Source organism: Protobothrops mucrosquamatus, unplaced genomic scaffold (genome assembly GCF_001527695.2).
Source record: "Protobothrops mucrosquamatus isolate PMUCROS unplaced genomic scaffold, P.Mucros_1.0 scaffold_226, whole genome shotgun sequence".
Taxonomy (NCBI): domain Eukaryota; kingdom Metazoa; phylum Chordata; class Lepidosauria; order Squamata; family Viperidae; genus Protobothrops; species Protobothrops mucrosquamatus.
In genome coordinates this window covers 1,270,500-1,289,787 of record NW_015386302.1, presented here as the reverse complement: position 1 = coordinate 1,289,787, position 19,288 = coordinate 1,270,500, and the positions used below count along the sequence as shown (strand labels likewise).

The window sequence follows — 19,288 nt, the reverse complement described above, 5'->3', positions numbered from 1 at the left end:
AATCAATTTATTTCTGGGCATGGGAAAATTATATTACAGTGCTAGAGTTGTATCCCTCTCACTGAATGTGCTGTTGAACAATAATATTATTGTTTGGGGATGAGGTAACTAGGATCTCACCAACCTTAAGAACCATCATTTCCTGTGGGATCTTCATATTTTGAATAGGGAGAGAGCCTTCAAAACTATGATTTGCTGCCTTTCATTTAGAACAGACTCTTTAAATAATAAGCAGTCCTAGAGGTGAATTCCTCAGACAGCCACATGGTGGCAGAATAGGCAAACATATTACTGGGAACTCAGAATTTTGGGGTGAGACGAAATGAACATAAAGCTACGACTAGGGTCCTGCAAGAAGACAAGAAGATTTTAACCAATGAAAAGATGAAAACTGGGAGCTAAAGCAGCAGGAAATTAGCTCTTTGTCAGAGATAATAACTGGACGAAAATAAGGAGCTGTATATTCTGTTCAAAAATTAAGGAGAGTCCTGAATCATGGAACAATGCATTAGGAGTAAACAAGGTATGTATCTTTTTTGCCTGCTTTGTCTTCCTGGAGCATTATGTATTTCAATCTATTATTCTACACTGGAAGAAACCAAAAGTGGTTCTATAGTGGCTAATGTATTGAAGGATTTGAAACTGGAAGCAGAGAAATTCATTGATCGCAGAGCCCATCTCATTTCTCAAAACACTAAGCAGTATTTCTCCCTTGATCTTCATACTGGGGATATATTGATAAATGATAAAGTAGACCGAGATGTTTTGTGTGGCCAGACAGATGCTTGCATACTTACCTCTCAAATTGTGCTTGACAACCCTTTGGAATCATATAATATTGAAATAGAAATAGAAGACATAAACGACAATGCTCCCAAGTTCTCTAAAAATGAATTTGAGATAGAAATTCCTGAGAATGTTCCTACAAATATGGTACTTCCCTTGGAATCTGCAGATGATGAGGACCTAGGAGAAAACAGCATCCAAAACTATACACTCAGCGCCAATGAATATTTTTGGCTTCATGTTCAAAAGAACAAAGATGGAATTAGCAATGTGGATCTTGTTCTAAAGAGATCACTAGACAGAGAAAAGGTGCCACATCTCAATATCACCCTAATGGCTGTTGATGGTGGGGTACCACAGAAAACAGGCACTGTTCAAATTAACATTGATGTTCTGGACATAAATGATAACCCTCCTCAATTTTCCCAATCTGAATATAAGGTAAAATTAAAGGAAAACCTTCCTACGGGCACTGCAGTGGCTAAAGTGGAAGCTATGGATCTTGATTTGGGTTCAAATGCACAAGTCACCTACTCATTCCACAGAATGCCTGAAAAAATAAAGAGTTTGTTCCTTTTAAATGAAAGGACTGGAGAAATCACTGTTAGGGGACAGATTGATTATGAAAAAGAAAGGAGTTATAGCATAAATATCAGAGCAATAGATGGAGGAGGACTTTCAGGGCACGGCAAGATAGTAATAGAGGTTGAAGATGTCAATGACAACCCCCCAGAAGTGTCCATCATATCTCTGACCAGCATCTTAAAGGAGGATTCCCCTTTGGAGAAGGTGGTGGCCCTCTTCGGTGTTAGAGACCAAGACTCTGGAGACAATGGCAAAACGGTCTGCTCCGTGGAGATGAACCTTCCTTTTGTGCTCAAAGGCACCACAAACAACTTTTATCAGCTTGTGCTCCAAAGTCCCCTAGACAGAGAGACGGTCACTGAGTACAACATCACCATCACAGCCATTGACTGCGGCTCTCCTAGGCTCACTTCAACAAGGCTGATTAATGTTCAGATCTCTGATGTCAATGATAACCCTCCTCTTTTTGAAAAGCCTTTATATGACATGCAGATCCGGGAGAATAATATTCCAGGCTTGTTCATCGGCTCAATCCACGCTGTGGATCTGGACATAAAGCAGAATGCTAAAGTGACTTACTCAGTTCTGCCTGGGAAGGGTGATGGCCTTTTGCCCACTTTCATTTCAATCAACTCTGAAACTGGAAACCTGTATGCCCTCCGATCCCTGGACTATGAGCAGATAAGAGGCTTCAGAGTTACTGTGAGGGCCTCTGATGGTGGTTCTCCTTCCCTGAGCTCACAAGTGATTGTCCGCATCNGATGAAAACGACAACGCTCCCTTCTTCCTGTATCCCCTCCAGAACAACACATCCCCATGCAATGAGCTGGTTCCCAAGTCAGCCGAGGCCGGCTATCTGGTCACCAAGGTGGTTGCAGTGGATGCAGATTCTGGCCAAAACTCTTGGCTTTCCTATGAATTGCTGAAGGCCACGGACCCAGCCCTTTTCAGCATAGGAGCGCAGAATGGGGAAGTGAAAACCAGGAGAGCCCTGAATGAGCGAGACACAAACAAGCAGAGGCTGGTGATTCTGGTCAGAGACAACGGTCTTCCTCCCCAGACCAGCACGGTGTTGCTTAATGTCCTTCTTGTGGATGGCTTTTCGGATCCCTTCCTGAGGAGGGTGGATGTCAGTGTGCAAGAACCGGAAGAAGACAAAACCTTGACCAAGTATTTGGTGATCTGCTTGGCTGCTGTCTCCTTTGTGTTCCTGGTCTGTATTGTTGTGTTTGTTGTGGTCAAAATTCTCAAGAAGGACCCCCAAAACCATTTTACTGCAGCTGTTCCTCACTTCCCACCTGCCAGTGCTGATGCCCCAGAGAACTGTGCAGATTCACAGAATGGGTCGCTTCCCAGGACTTACCGTTATGATGTTTGTTTGACTGGTGGATCTTTAAGTAGCGAGTTCCGATTTCTCAGGCCCCTCTTTCCTGTCTTTTCGGTGGGAGATGTAAACATTCCTGGGTACCAGAAGAATTCTGGTTGTGAAGATATCTCTGAGCAGATTCCAGATAACCAATTACATGAGCAGGTGAGTTACCTTTAAATATATTGATTGATTGATTGATTGATTGGGCCATATCAAAGTGCAAAGTTTCAGAAACAAATTATTATTAAAATTTGATAAAAGCAATTCAAAATGGAATTAGATAAAATACAATTTAAAATGAAATTGGAATAAAATAAAATGAAATTGAAATAAAATATAGTCTCAAATAAATAATTTAAAATATAGATAAAATATGATAAAATTATATTTTGGTGTCACCCCTGCAATCTACCCCAATCAGTGCCACATATGCAGATCTCAACTGAATCATTTTGCTTAAGTACTGTGCTGTGTTAAATGTTATTTTCAGATTCTGGCCGGACATAAGGTAAGTTGTTTTGATATGGAGATCCCAATGGGTCATTTGTTTGGTATATAGACCGAGATACCTGTCTCTCTCCCTCTTATACAGGCAACAATCAAATAGGATGTGAGCCAGGTTTTCTACCTCTGGTGCTCCGCATATGTAGAGATGTTCATTGTAGGGTATGGAATGGAACCTCCCACATCTAACCTTTGTGTTGAGCTGTTCGAATCTCGCTCACATAAATATCTCCCTTAGATGTTTTGGCAGTTGTAACTTCAAATAGCTGTCTATTTGAAAAGTACGTTTGTATTTGCTCAGTCATTTCAAGTTACCCACCTTACTAAGGATAGCTAGGTCATTTTGTGTTTCTTTATCTTTAATTCTCTGGGCAGCTCTTTTTAAAAATCATTTTGTTATGCAAGAGTCAGGAAGGCCACAGCTTCTTACAAAATTTGTTAGTTTGGTGATCCAGGAGATTTGTGGTTGTGATTTTATTTGCTCTAGTAGACATAGCTTGGGGAGTCTATCAGTCTCCATTTCATTGACTTTATGCCAGTAGTTATATGCTCTAATTTTGGATAATGCATGAATTGTATGAATTCCCAATTCAGCTCCAACTGCTACAGCAGATGTTCTTAGATCTACACCTAAAATACATCTCAAATGCTGGGACTGTGTTTGTTCTAGGACTTTGGTTGAGTATAGACCCCAAACTTCTGCTTCATACAAGAGCATAGGGGTAACCTTAGCTTTATATATTTTAATTAATGGGGCTAGGGTCCCTGGGAAACTATGATTCTTCAGTTTAAGCAGTAAATTCAAACTAGCTTTTGCTCTAAGTGTACTCCATTGATGATGGCAGGCCCAAGATCTAGTCTTGGAAAAAGTTATGCCTAAATATACAAAGGTGTTAACCTGTTTAATTGGTTCACCGTCTAATTGCCATCTACTGTATGTCTCTGTTGATGTTTTCCAAACACCATGATTTTTTATTTAGATTTACTAACGGTTAGGGAGTTATCCTGGCAATAAGAACTGAATCTTCTTAATAGCCTATTTGTGAATACGATAATAAAATCATATCATCAGCGTAGAGCAAGCTGTTACAGTATGAATTTATGATCATTGGCATATGTACCATGGGATCCTTCATTAACCCTGGCAAATCATTGATATATAAACTAAATAATAATGGGGCCAAGATACACCCTTGCCTTACCCCTTTATTTGTGTGAATCCTGTTAGTCAAAGCCCCATCAACCCCATACAGCACCCTCAAACAGGTACTTTTGTAAAGGGCTTTAATCAAAGCCAGCAGTCTAGGTTCTATTTTAAGAGCTGTCAGTTTACTCCATAGTACTTCTCTGTTTACCATCCATATCAAATGCTGCTGTGAGGTCTATAAAAGCAGCAAACAGGGGTCTCCTCTTATAGGCATATTTGGCAATTAGATGGTTCAAGACAAAGCAGTTATCAATAGTGAATCGGCTTTGTCTAAAACCTGCTTGTTCTTCTGCAAGGATATGGTTTTCCTCTACCCAGATTTCAATTCTATTTAAAAGGAACCTAGCACATATTTTTGCTGCAATGTCAATCAGACTGATCGGCTTATAATTACTAGGATCCTTTTTATTTCATTTTTTATATATGGGGACAACTATTGCCATTTTCTACCCATCTGGTATATGGCAGGCATTTATATGTGTAAAAAGACCTGCCAATACTGGTCCCCACCAACTGGGAAATTTCTTAAATAATTCTGCTGGTAAAAAATCCTCACCTAAGGCTTTATTGCTCTTTAAGCTTTTAATGATGGATTGTATCTCCTTTTCTGAGACTAGTGGCCAAGAGGGAGGAGTTCTAAAGTTTACTAAATCACTGCTTAAAGACAGTTTCTCTGCAGATTCCATGGAAGCACACAAACACTGGTAATAATTCTCCCAGTCCTCAGCAGAGATTGGTATATCAAATGCAAATCTCCGTTCCTTTAGGACACCTGCTACAGAGTGCCAAAATATTGCTGAGTTATGACTTTTGGCAGCCAACTCGAGTTCTGACCAGATTGAAATGGCAAAACGTTTTTTCTTTAATTTTATAATTCTTTTATATTCCCTTCTTGTGTGCAACATCTCAGCTTTTATATGAACAGTAGGATTCCTCTGGGCGAGCCTCATGGCTGCCTTCAATTTCTTTTTCAGCTGCTGGTATTCAGGGTCAAACCAATGGGGTCTACACACTCAGTCTCTTTTTGTAGCAGGTTTAGTTGTTAGGTGTTTCTTCAGGATATTACAGAGATTAGAGAATGCGTTGAAGGCTGACAGCCAGTCAGTTGTAGATGACTGAGGATGGTTATCAAAAAACTCCCCTGGGACTCCCTTCTTCTGGGCAAACTCATACAAAGAGGAACCCAACCTGGCGTTAAAATCTCCTAGTAATGCTACTATGACTGAGGATACAATACAGATACTGTATATCGTGTAGGATAACTTCCAGATCCATCCAGTATTCGGAATTATAATACTGGGATGTGTTTGGAGGGATATACACATTTACAGTATTAACTCAAACTCTTTATATCCAAATTTAACAGCTAGGAAATACGAATACTTATCTTCGTTGTATAGTTTCTTCCCCTGCCATTGCAATTTTTGCTTTATAAAAATGCATAACTCACCAGAGGGTCTCCCTTTGTTTTTTGGGCTGGGGAAGCCCATCCCTGAAAGCCTGGCAGTTGTACTGGTTCATCCACTTCAATTAACCAGGTTTCCTATTACATCAAATCTGGAGAAGAAGTTCATTAGTCCACTATCAACCATCCCTTTCCAGCCAGCAACATTCCAAGTCAGCATCTGTATGGGATTCCCAGGGGCAAGATGGTCTGGCTTGATTGATTGGCTAAGTGGTAAGAATGCCGGATGTCAACTTAACATTAGAGCTGGGTTGATATTAACTATGCTTTCCATATAAACACAGTTACTATGAGATTCAATATTTCTCCTCGTGAGTTGCAGAACTTGTTGTTGTTCCTCTTTATCTTGATTGCCAGCGTGCCTCTGCTTTTGCTCCAAGATTGACATTTTTTCAGGTGGGTGGGTACTCCAGCTTTCCATCTCCTTGTCTAGTTGTCCTACTGGTTGGTCAATTTGGACTTGTACTACCAAGTCCTGTTGGATGTCCCTTTCCTCCTCTTTTTGTTTTGGGCTAGTACGCCTTCTTTTTTTATTTATTGGGGCTTGAGTGCTTTCAGAAGCCAGACTTGATAGCAGTTCCATGGAGGAGCTGCCAGTAGAAAGCAAAACATTCAAGCTTTCTGTTGCCCCAGCTGCCGACCTCAACGTTTGACCAATTATTTCTATCTTCTCCAGTATCATCTCTTGGTCTTCTGCAGAAAGGGTAGCAAACTGATGGACTAGCTCTTCTTTGTCATCCATGAACTGAAGCTTTCCATTGTGTAGGTTTAAATATTCTTTTTTATTGTCCTTGTCTTTTCCTAACCTTGTTAGTTGAGGGCTTGTTTGGCCATTGGTATTTTGGAGTCCCTGCAGAATGGCATAGGCTCAAATATATTTCTTATTTCTGTGGAAATAAAGCATTTTTTTCTGGAAGGAAGAGAGGAACATCCCTGAAGATGCTTTTTCTCTCCTAAATCACTAAGCCCATCGTGCTACAACTTGATATGTTCTTCCTGGGAGACAGAGGATGCACCTTCTCACTGATCTTCAATCCGCACTCAGCTGCAAAGTCCAAGTACAGTTTAAGTGTAGGCCACTCAACCAAGCAGAAGAAATAGATGAACTTTTTGCTAATCAGTTAACAAATGTATGTAAGAAACACAGTAGTAATGGGGGACTTTAACTACCTTGACATTAACTGGGAAACAAACTCAGCAACAAGTAGGAGATCGAACAGTGCCTGACCAACCTAGCTGACAAGTTTGTTACCCAAAAGGTAGAGGAGGCAACTAGAAGGGCAGCTATACCGGACCTTATTCTTACTAACTAAGAAGTAGTGATAGAGAGGACTGAAATTGCAGGAACTTTGGGGAAGAATGACCATGTCACATTAGAACTCAAAATAAAACAAACACAAGCAACGGACCATAATCAAACCAGAATCTTAGACTTTAAAAGAGCTGATTTTAACAAAATCAGAGCTTAGGGGGAATCTCACAGATGAAAACCTTAAATTGGAAAAAAAAACTCAAGAAGTTTGGGAAACTTTGAAAAATATGATAATAAAAGCACAGTTCCACTCAATACCATTGAAAAAGAAAAACAAGAAATCCAAGAAAAAACTAGCATGGTTGCATAAAGAACTCTCTGACCAACTGAAAGAAAAAAAGGGTAAGTACAAAAAATGGAAAGAGGGACACATACCTAAGGCAGAATAGCAACAAATAGTCCAAACCTGCAAAGATGAAGTTAGGAAAACTAAGGTTTAGAATGAAGTAAGACTTGCAATAAAAAGTTTCTTTCAACACATAAAAAACAAGAATAAAGTCAAAGAACAATTAGGGAAGGGAAGTAAATAGTGATGTATCCCAAGATTCCGTTTTAAACTCAGTATTCTTCAATATCTTCATAAAAGATCTAGATGAGAGAATAGAAGGGGGACTCTTTAAATTTGCACATGATGCTAAGTTGGCAGGAATAGCCCACACCCCATCAGATAGGCTCAAGATCCAAAAGGATCTTGACATACTTAAACGCTGGGCCCTGTCTAAACAAAATGAAATTCAGTGTAGATAAAAGTATGGTTTTATACTTAGGCTAGAAAAAACAAATTTATAGGTACAGACTAGGTGAAACTTGGCTTAATGCCAGTAACCGTGAGAGGGATCTTGGATTTCAAGTAAACAATCACTTAAATATGAGGCAACAGTATGTGGCAACAGTCAAAAAAAGCCAATGCAATCCTAGGCTGCATCAATAGAGGGATAGAATAAAGATCATGTGAAGTATTAGTAACGTTTTACAAAGCCTTCGTACGAGCACACTTGGACTATTGCTTCCAGTTTTTGTCACCATATTATAAAAAAGATGTTGAGACTCTGGAAACAGTGCAGAGAAGAGCAACAAAAATGATTAGTGGCTGGACGCTAAAACATATGAAAAACAGTTACAGGAATTGGATATGTCTAGTGTAGTAAAAAGAAGGACTAGGGATGACATGATACCAGTGTTCCAATATTTGAGGGGCTGCAAAAGTTGAGGGGTCAAACTATTTTCCAAAGCACCTGAAGGCAAGACAAGAAACAATGGATGGAAATTAACCAAAGAGAGAAGCAAACTAAAACTAAGGAGAAATTTCCTAATGGTGAGAACAATCAACAATCAACTGAGTGGAATAGCTTGCCTTCGGAAGTTGGGAGTGCCCAAACACTGGAAGTTTCAAAAAGTGACTGGACAGCCATTTGTCTAAGTTCTTTACCCTATTAGCATATGAGATACACAGTAAAAAAAAATGGAGGTCACCTTTTTATTCATACAGTAAGAAAGACCTATTCTAGATTTTCTGTCTTTTACCATGATCAGTACTGGCAGTGATTGACATAAACACTGACTGGAGACAGAGGTGCCCTGTTAATTTGTAATTAAAATTTTCCATGGCAGGAAGTACAGTAAATAGATACCTGTCAAGATATCTATTCCAAAACAAAAATAAAACAGGCGTTTGTAATATCCCCAATTCAGACAGTATCTTATTTTTACTTGGCAATGATTTTTCTTTCTTAAAAGTGAATAAATTATTCTATTAATGCATCTGATTATAAGGATGCTTATGCTCACATCATTTACATTTTAGCCAAGTACAGGAAATGTACTCAGATCATTCAAGTTAAACAATCATACTGGAGAAATTACTGTTGAAGGAAAAATTGATTACAAAGAAAATGGCATGTATGAACTGAATATGAAAGCCAAAGATGGAGGTGGACTGTCCGCTTACTGTAAAGTCCATCTGGACATTGAGGATGAGAATGACAAAGCCCCAGAAATGACCCTATCATCTGTCACTAATTCCACACCAGAAGATTCTCCCCCAAGAACAGAAGTGGCCATTTTCAGTACCATTGACCTGAACTCTGGCGACAATAGCAGAACTACTTGCAACATTGATTCAAACCTGCCCTTTATCATAAAATCCACAAAGAACAATTATTACCAGCTTGTGATTCAACAACCATTGGACAAAGAACAAATTTATGATGACTCCTCTGGACACTTACGCAGATGCCTCTCCAGATGCTAGTTCAAAGGAGGATGAACTGATTCCTGGCATGTCAGGAGGGGAGGCAGCCGAGACCTATAAGCCAGGAGTGGAGTGGTCAAGGACAGGGGAGCGACCAGACAAGCAGCAGCCTGTGCTAGAGACAGCTGCACCTGGGAAACCCAGAGGCTTTGGGTGGAGAGGACACACAGCTGCAGCTGGTCAGTGGAGATGAAGAAGAAATGCCTTCTCCTTCTGATCCGAGAGCATGTAGAGCTGAGAGGAGGCAGGAACAATGAAGGTCAGCTAGGCTACTTGTGAGAAGGCAGCCTTGCCCCTCTTGATTGGCTGCACAAAGAAACAGCTATTTAGCTCAGCAAGGCGAGTGAAATGATGCTGGGAACAATGTGTTTGTTCCCTTGCTTTGTGTTCTTTAGCTGTTGTGATTCTTGCCTTGAACTTTGGATTGTGCCTCTTCAACTCTGGGGTTGCCTTGTGGACTTGCCTTTGCCTTGTGGACTTACCTTTGCCCTGGAGTTTTGCCTTTGCTTTTTGGACTTGCCTATACCTAGTGGACTTTCCTTTGCCTAGTGGACTTGCCTTGTGTTTGTGCTGTGGACTAGTGCTGGCTTCTTTTGAGTAGCCTGTTGAGCTCATTGGGGGTGGGCTGGTGCTGGTAAAGGGAATAGTCAAGGAATACTAATTCAGACTTGGAAGCGTTAATAAAGACTCCTAACACTTATGGTGTGTGTGTCTGTGAGACTGGGACAGCACAAAATATAATGTCACCGTTACAGCCACTGATCAAGGCTCTCCCAGACTCACTTCAATGAGAATTATTGCTATTCATATTTCAGATATCAATGACAACTCTCTGGTATTTGAAAAATCTTTTTATAATTTGCACTTACAAGAAAACAATTTCCAGGTGTGTTCACTGGATTCATCCACACAATTGATTTGGACACAGAGCAGAATGTCAAAGTGACCTATTTGCTTTTGCCTGGGAAGATCAGGGATGGCCCAGCATCACCTTTCATCTCCATCAGCTCTGAAACTGGGAACTTCTATGCCATTTGATCTATAGATTATGAGGATATACAAATTTTCTCTGATGAACAAGTTAAAGAAACAATGATAACTTGGGCAAATTTTTTGGGACATAATGTAGAATTAGAAAAATGGCAAAACTTGTGGGAAAGAAACTATAAAATAACAAGGGCAGCTACTTATAAAGAACATTTATATAAAATGTTTTATAGATGCCATTTGCCACCTGCAAGATTAGCAAAAATGTTTAAAAACATGTCTAGTAATTATTGGAAATGTAGGCAAAAGCCAGGCACGTACCTCTGGTGGACATGCCCTAAAGCAAAAAAAAATTGGTCAAAAATACAAATATGGTTAGAGAAAATGTTAAGAAAACATATAGATTTTAAGCCAGAGCTATTTCTTCTAGGTATAATCACAGAAAACTATGACAAAAATGTATATATTTAATATTACATGTATTAACAGCAGCGAAAATTACATTTGCACAGTATTGGAAAAATGAAGAAATACCAACGGAAGAAGATATAATTAGGGAAATTTTGTGCGGAAATGGATAGGCTTACATTGAAAATGAAAGGGAAAGAAGATACAGAATATTTTCAAACATGGGATAACTTTTACAAATGGCTAGAAAAATGGAATAGAGAGTTGGAATGGAAGTTGAGCTCAGAAACCATGGTCCGAGTTCTTATCAGAGATGAGAATGACAACGCCCCCTTCGTCCTCTGCCCCCTTCAGAACAGCACCTCTCCATCAAAGGAGCTGGTTCCCAGGGGAGCAGAGACAGGCTACCTGGTTACCAAAGTGGTGGCAGCGGACAGGGACTCAGGGCAGAATTCTTGGCTTTCCTATCAATTGCTGAAGGCCACAGATCCGAGTCTCTTCGCTGTTGGGACTCAGAATGGGGAAGTGAAAACCACGAGGCCGGTGAACATCTGGGATTCTTCATCTAATCTCCCTATGAGACAGAATTTGCACAGGAATTGTGGAGATCCTAGTTGTGACTCATATTGTCAGGTTTATAATTATGATGCGTGTTTAGTTGATGGATCTTTGAATAGTGAGTTCAGATTTCTCAGACCTCCATTTCTGTTTTTGATGGATCACGTGAATCTCTGGATTAAATCTGCAGAACCTTTTGGTCATGAAGTAGAGACAAAACCTGTATGCTAGGTGAGAATAATTTTGGTTGTTTTTTTTTTTTTGTTTTATGGTGAATTTGAAAATGGTATTGGGAATTTTCTATTGCACTCTATCTTATATTTTTATTTTTTATTGAATTTGTTCTAATTTGTGTAAAATGTAGACCTGAATTTAACACATTTAAAAAATATATAAATTTGACTTCAGAATGCTTCTCTCTTTTTTGTTATTGTGACATACATATACCTTAAAATTCATATACCTTTAAAATACTTAAAATATTTTTTCCTTTTATAAATTGAGGGAAATTAATGATTTTGCTGTTTTTGTAATTTGCAATTTGCTGTTCTATGTAATTTGTTACATTTCCATGATTATGACTTCCCAAACTATTTCTGCTAGTAGAAAAGTTAATGGTATCAACTAAAGCACAGAGAAATAAGAAATGAACACATGAAATAAGCTCCCAGATATTCTTTTTTTAAAAATCTCTATGTTAGAAGTTGTTTATCAACAAAATACTATGGAATTTAACTGGAAATTTCACATAAATATCCCAGTTTCAAATTTTATCTTTTTCTTAATAAAGATAATTCAAAAGGTAGTGAGACCGAAAATAAAAGTCAGGGTATTTATAACACAAAGTAGTCAGTACTTTTTCAGTTAAAGATCATAAGCATATTTTCCAGAAATTTTACTAACTTTTGCTGGACTTTTTAAATCAAATAATATGTTTCAAATAATTAAGCGATATATCTCAGATCTTCAAGTTATGTCTATTGTGCAATCAGGTGCCATACAATTAGAAATGTAGAAGTGATTTGTTTCCTTGTTCAACCACATAGTGGCAGCACAGGCTAACATATTAATAGACACCCAGAATGTTGTCTGAGGAATGCTGAGGAAATGATTATTAGAGAAGGGAATGAAACGAAACCTCAGCAGAACATGAGAAAAATTTCAATGGAACCAAATATCCACACTGCACAACAAAACAGGTTTTCCTTATCAGCAAACATTTTCACTGGATAAAAATTAGGAAGCTTATGTTTGGACCAAAAATTGAAGATAAAGAAATTTCCTACACAATGGAAGATCACTTCCTCAAGGACAAACAAGGTCTGTATCTTTTGCTTTTCCTCAGTCTTTTTGGAACATTGTGTAGTTCAGTTCATTATTCTGTCCCTGAAGAAAAGAAAAATGGGTTTGTGGTGGCTAATGTATTGCAGGATTTGAAATTGAAAAAAGGAGAACTCTCTACTCGTCGAGCCTGTTTGATTTTTGACAACACTAAGGAATATTTCCACCTTGATATCCAAAGTGGGAATTTGTTGATAAATGATAAAATAGACAGAGAAGCTTTATGTGGTCAAAAGGAGCCTTGTTTAATTTTATCCCAAATTGTTCTAGAAAACCCATTGAAATTCCATGGTATTGAAATACAAGTAGAAGATGTGAATGATAATGCTCCTAACTTCACAAAAAAAATATTTACTATACAAATATCAGAACACGTCCCGGTGAATACCCGAATTCAGATGGAGTCTGCTCAAGATGCTGATCTAGGAAAAAATGGTATCCAAAATTACACACTCACTAAAAATTCACATTTTACAGTAGAAGTACAGATTGATGAACATGAAAAGAGAAATGTTGACCTTATTCTGCAGAAACCACTAGACAGGGAGAAGATGCCTCATCTTCAGTTAACTCTGATGGCCATTGATGGAGGAGTGCCACAAAAAACAGGCACTGTTCAAATTAATATTGATGTTCTAGATATAAATGATAACTCTCCTCAATTTTCCCAGTCTGAATATAAGGTAAGAATAAAGGAAAACCTTCCTGTGGGCACACTGCTGATTAAGGTGGAGGCTAGAGATCCTGATTTTGGTTCAAATGCACAGATCCTCTACTCATTCCATCGAGTGTCTGAAAGAATAAACAATTTGTTCCTTTTAAATGAAAGGACTGGAGAAATCACTGTTAGGGGACAGATTGATTATGAAAAGGAAAGGAGTCATAGCATAAACATCAAAGGAATGGATGGAGGAGGTCTCTCGGGTCACTGCAAGATACTAATAGAGATTGAAGATGAGAATGACAACCCCCCAGAAGTGTCCATCATATCTCTCATCAGCACTTTAAAGGAGGATTCTCCCCCAGACACAATGGTGGCCCTCTTCGGTGTTAGAGACCAAGACTCTGGAGACAACAGCAAAACAGTCTGCTCTGTGGAGGTGAACCTTCCTTTTGTGCTCAAAGGCACCACAAACAACTTTTATCAGCTTGTGCTCCAAAGTCCCCTAGACAGAGAGACGGTCACTGAGTACAACATCACCATCACAGCCATTGACTGTGGCTCTCCTAGGCTCACTTCAACAAGACTGATTAATGTTCAGATCTCCGATGTCAATGATAACCCTCCTCTTTTTGAAAAGCCTTCATTTGACATGCAGATCCGGGAGAATAATATTCCAGGCTTGTTCATCGGCTCAATCCACGCTGTGGATCTGGACATAAAGCAGAATGCTAAGGTGACTTACTCAGTTCTGCCTGGGAAGGGTGATGGCCTTTTGCCCACTTTCATTTCGATCAACTCTGAAACTGGAAACCTGTATGCCCTCCGATCCCTGGACTATGAGCAGATAAGAGGCTTCAGAGCTACTGTGAGGGCCTCTGATGGTGGTTCTCCTTCCCTGAGCTCACAAGTGATTGTCCGCATCCACATCATAGATGAAAACGACAACGCTCCCTTCTTCCTGTATCCCCTCCAGAACAACACATCCCCATGCAATGAGCTGGTTCCCAAGTCAGCCGAGGCCGGCTATCTGGTCACCAAGGTGGTTGCAGTGGATGCAGATTCTGGCCAAAACTCTTGGCTTTCCTATGAATTGCTGAAGGCCACGGACCCAGCCCTTTTCAGCATAGGAGNTTGTGGTCAAAATCCTCAAGAAGGACCCCCAAAGCCATTTTACTGCAGCTGTTCCTCACTTCCCACCTGCCAGTGCTGATGCCCCAGAGAACTGTGCAGATTCACAGAATGGGTCGCTTCCCAGGACTTACCGTTATGATGTTTGTTTGACTGGTGGATCCTTAAGTAGCGAGTTCCGATTTCTCAGGCCCCTCTTTCCTGTCTTTTCGGTGGGAGATGTAAACAATCCCCAGGGCCACAGAACATCTTCTGGTTCCCAAGATACTGGTCAGGAGATTGCAGATAGTCAATTAAAGGAAGAGGTGAGTTCTCCTTTAAATGAAAGTACAGATTTCTTATCTTTCTTTTTCTGTATTCTTTTGTTTTACTTTTTCTGTGAGTATCCTCCAATTACTTAAGGCTTGCTTATATAATACAATGTAGTACAATAAATTGGGACAGCAGTAACTGTCTTTTTACTGTATAATGTAGCATCACTTGAGGTCATGGTATTTAGTTGGGGCTAGCATTTTTTATAAATACAAACATTAAGTTGTGTTAAATAGATTTCTATTTTTATTTTTTATTATAAATTGAAATGTCTGTATGTTATACAAATTTGGCCATTTGGTTAAGATAAAAGTATGTGCTAATGCAGCATTTGCAGCAGAGGAAATATATAGAAAAACATTAATGAACCTATAATCAGTCATGTATATTATTGTCATGGAAAATATTACCTGCAGATATCATATTTTCAGGTTTTGGCTTCAGAGGCTATCCTTAAAAGCTTTCAGTAATAAAGAAGTCTTCTGTATGTAAGAAAAATTGAGGCCTGTTGCCACAAGCCTTCCTCATCTTCTAGTTGTAGCTTGCTATATTACACAGTAGCTTACAGAACAAGCCCTCATTTTTCAACCTCCATGCCATATAGGTAACTAATTAAATACTGGCTTAGGAATGAATCACAAATTATTTAGAAATCGCTTTCCCCAAGAAAAAGCATTTGATTCCATCTTGATTTTTCTCTTTGATTCTGAAAATCCTTTTTTTCCAAAATATTTTTTTTAGAATGTAGCAATCCAAGATATATTGTAGATGAGTTATTTCTCACAACATTCCCTGCTAAATATTCCTAAATATACAAAGAACCAATTACTTACATTGGTCCTCTGCATGATTGGTTTTCTTTCTAGTGTTTATCTTTGGAGTTTGGCCAAAAACAGCTGGATAAAGACACATCTGTTGGGGGGGGTTGCCCCAGTTCCTCCCTTAAAGAGGCATTAATCCAGCTGTTAGATTTGCAGGTTGGAGGCATTAAGAGGAGACGCTAGTGTAACAACAAGTCTTCTTTATTGTTCTCTTCTACAACCAGCAACAGCAAAAATGGCGCCCAGGCCTTTTATAGTGTCCTAGTCCCGGATAACGTTAGTCAATGAAAACCAGGCTGTTTTCACGCCTTGCGCATGCCTTGTGGTCTGCCCGGGACCCTTTGCAACATTTCTGAGCATGCTGAATGCTCCAGCAGGGTCAGGACATAACACCTCTCCCCCCTGGATGAAACAATAATACCTTATTATATAGCAGCACAGGTACATGTGTTCAATGGACTGGATGTTATTGTGAAGCACAATATGCCTGCACACAGGCAGAGCACGCTTACATTTATAATTATTCAAAGAAAAAAAAATACAACAAATAATATGCTGGATAGAACACCCCTTTACTGAGTGTTTGTTCTGCATCTTGTTTAAGGACTAGTAAGGTTCCCTTGACTTGACAGAAACCTCACATAGTCCTCAAGATGTTTGGGTGGGCACTTGGCCCGCTGTGACCTTCTTATGGCCGGTGAGTGTGCCTGGCCTGCCAGCTCGCCTGCCAGGCTAGGCAGACCAGGACTTTGATGCCCCAAAGACTCAGGTGACCCACCCAGCTGCTGACTGGCTGGATCCTCTGAATCCAAGCCAGGGTTCCTTGGGGGGGTGGAATTCCCCAAGTCCAGTGGTGGGGTGGAATTCCCCAAATCCACAATGGAATCCTCTTGAGAGCACTGTCCCTCGAGCCCAAGACCAGCAGCTGGAGTGGCCTGAGTGGCTGATGTGCCCCAGTAACCCATGGCCCCTGTGTATGTGCCGGAGGTGCCAGAGTCAGGAGCTGCCTCCATGGCAAATCTCCTTCCTGGAGACTCCTTGTCTGGAGCAATAGCTAAAGTGTGTGAATGCCCCCGTTCTGCCACTGGAACATGTGCGGCAGCGTGTGAGAAACCGCTGGAGCTGGTAGACTGTGGTCCAGAATTGTGATTGTGGTCCTCCCCCCCCCCCCGAGAGCAGAGCCAGGAGCGGAAGAGTTGCTGGGAAGCCTCCAGCACAGTTGGTCTATGTGTCGTTGGATGACGCGCCCATCGTCCAAGGCCACTTTGTATGACAGCGGCCCAGAGACCTTGCATACCACTGCTGTGACCCAGAGATGTCCAGGACCATAGTTCCTTGCCCAGACCGGATCATCCACCTGTAGTCTCCTAGGTGCCCGCAGCTGTGACACCTGTGAAGCCACCCGGTCTGGGTGCAACCTGTCCAGTTTCGTGATGAGGCGGCGACCCTAGCGGAGTTCTGCTGGGCTCTTTCCTGTGGCTGTGCAAGGTGTGGTGCATTGTGTAAGAAGGAAATCAGCTAACCTGTGATGCCAGCTGCCATACATGATCCTCTTGAGCGCATCTTTGGTAGTGCGCACCATCCTCTCAGCCTGGCCGTTGGAAGATGGGTGGAATGGAGCTGAAGTTGCGTGCCGGCTCAAGTTGGCCTGTAGAAAAGCCTGGAACTCAAAAGAGGTAAATTGGGGCTGTTATCTGAGACCAGGACATCTGGAAGTCCATGAGAAGTGAAGATTCCTCTCAACACCTGGATGGTCCTAGCAGTAGTAGTGGAGGAAACAGGCACAACCTCTAGCCACTTGGAATGGCTGTCAATGAGGAGAAGGAAGAATTGCCCCTGAAAGGGCCCAGCGTAATCTATATGTACCCTTGACCAAGGGGCTTGTGTTTCCTCCCACCTATGTACAGGGGCCTGAGGCATTTCAGGCCTTGACTGTTGGCACACTTGACACCCGTGCACCTGGGCCTCGATGGCTTTATCGAGCCCAGGCCACCAGAGATGGCTGTGCACAAGTGCTTTCATCTGGACTATACCCCGATGTCCCTCATGCAGAGAGATCAAGATTCTAGACCTCAATGAGGCTGGGATGACTACCCTACTACCCCATAACAGGCACCCTTTGAATGTGGAAAGCTCGTGCTTCCTTTGCCAGAAGTTTTGAAACTCAGTATCTGGACATGTGTCAGGCCATCCTGACAACACTCATGTCAGCACGCGTGTAAGCGTGTGATCAGTGGCAGTTTCTGCAGCTACGTCCCTAGCATTGAGTGGAGATTCAGGTAACTCCTGAATGGAGAGAATGTTAATAGCAGGAGGAGGATCTGCCTCTATTTGTTTTAGAGGTAATCTGCTGAGGCCATCTGCATGGCCCATTTCTTTTCCAGGTTTGTGAATCAGTGTGTAGTCATATGCTGACAGGAAAATTGACCATCTCAGCATTCTAGGAGATATTATGTGAGGGGTTTGCTTGTTTGTTGTAAAACAAACCCAGCAGAGGCTTATGGTCTGTATAGACCGTGAAGTGGTGGCCATATAAGAAATCATGAAATTTCTTTATGCCAGCCACTATGGCCAAGGCTTCTCTGTCAATCTGAGCGTAATTACGTTCTGCAGATGACAGAGTCCTTGAGTAGTAGGCCACAGGGACTTGTGTCGCATCAGCCTTCAGGTGACTGAGTACTGCTCCCACCCCATAAGGGAATGCATCACATGCGATGCACACTGGCAATTGCTCATTAAAATGTGCTAAGACCACATTTGAAGAGAGCAAGGCCTTAACCTCATTGAAACTCCTTTCATGGACCTGTCCACTGCCATGGAGCCTGTTTATCCAAGAGCCAGTGTAACGGCTCAGCCACTGCAGCCTTGTGGGGAAGGAATGCGTGATAGAAATTTAAGAGTCCCAGGAAAGCCTGAAGCTCACTTTTGGACTTGGGACTTGGGGCCTGCTGAATTGCTTGAAGCTTGGATTCAGCAGGATGGATGCCTTGAGCATCAATTCTGAAGCCTAAGAATTCAGTGGAAGTGACTCCAATTTTACATTTATCTTGCTTCAGTTTCAGACCCGCTTGGCGGAAACGAAGCAAGACAGCCCTTAGTCTTTCAGCTAAATTTAGAGATGACTCCCCAGCAATGAGGATGTCATCAAAGTAGGGACAGACCCCAGGAATACCACGGAGCGTGCGCTCCATTACACTTTGGAAGATGCCAGGGGCTACCTTAACCCCAAACTGCAGTCTTTTATTATTATTATTATTTATTAAATTTATATACCACCCTATCTCCCTTGCGGGACTCAGGGCGGTGAACAGGCAATACTAAAAACCACGAATAAATAAATAATTTCTGTTTTAGAATCGAATTGAATAATAGGCCTGTTCTAAAAACACACCCATACAAACCCCCCCACTGAAACACAATCCAAACTACGCCAGGCCGGCCGCACGGAATAGATGGGCCTTCAGGGCTCGGCGAAAAAGGCGCAGGTCCGCAACTGTACGTAGGTCGGGGGGTAGGTCATTCCAGAGGGCAGGAGCTGCCACAGAGAAGGCTCTCCCCCTGGGGGTCGCCAGCCGGCATTGTCTGGCCGA

At 41.1% G+C, this 19,288-nt stretch overlaps 1 pseudogene; it reads left to right on the top strand.

The window, feature by feature from the left end:
* Nucleotides 1-401: 401 nt before the first annotated feature.
* LOC107299411 lies at nucleotides 402-14,647 on the top strand (annotated as a pseudogene).
* The last annotated feature ends 4,641 nt before the right edge of the window (nucleotides 14,648-19,288 follow it).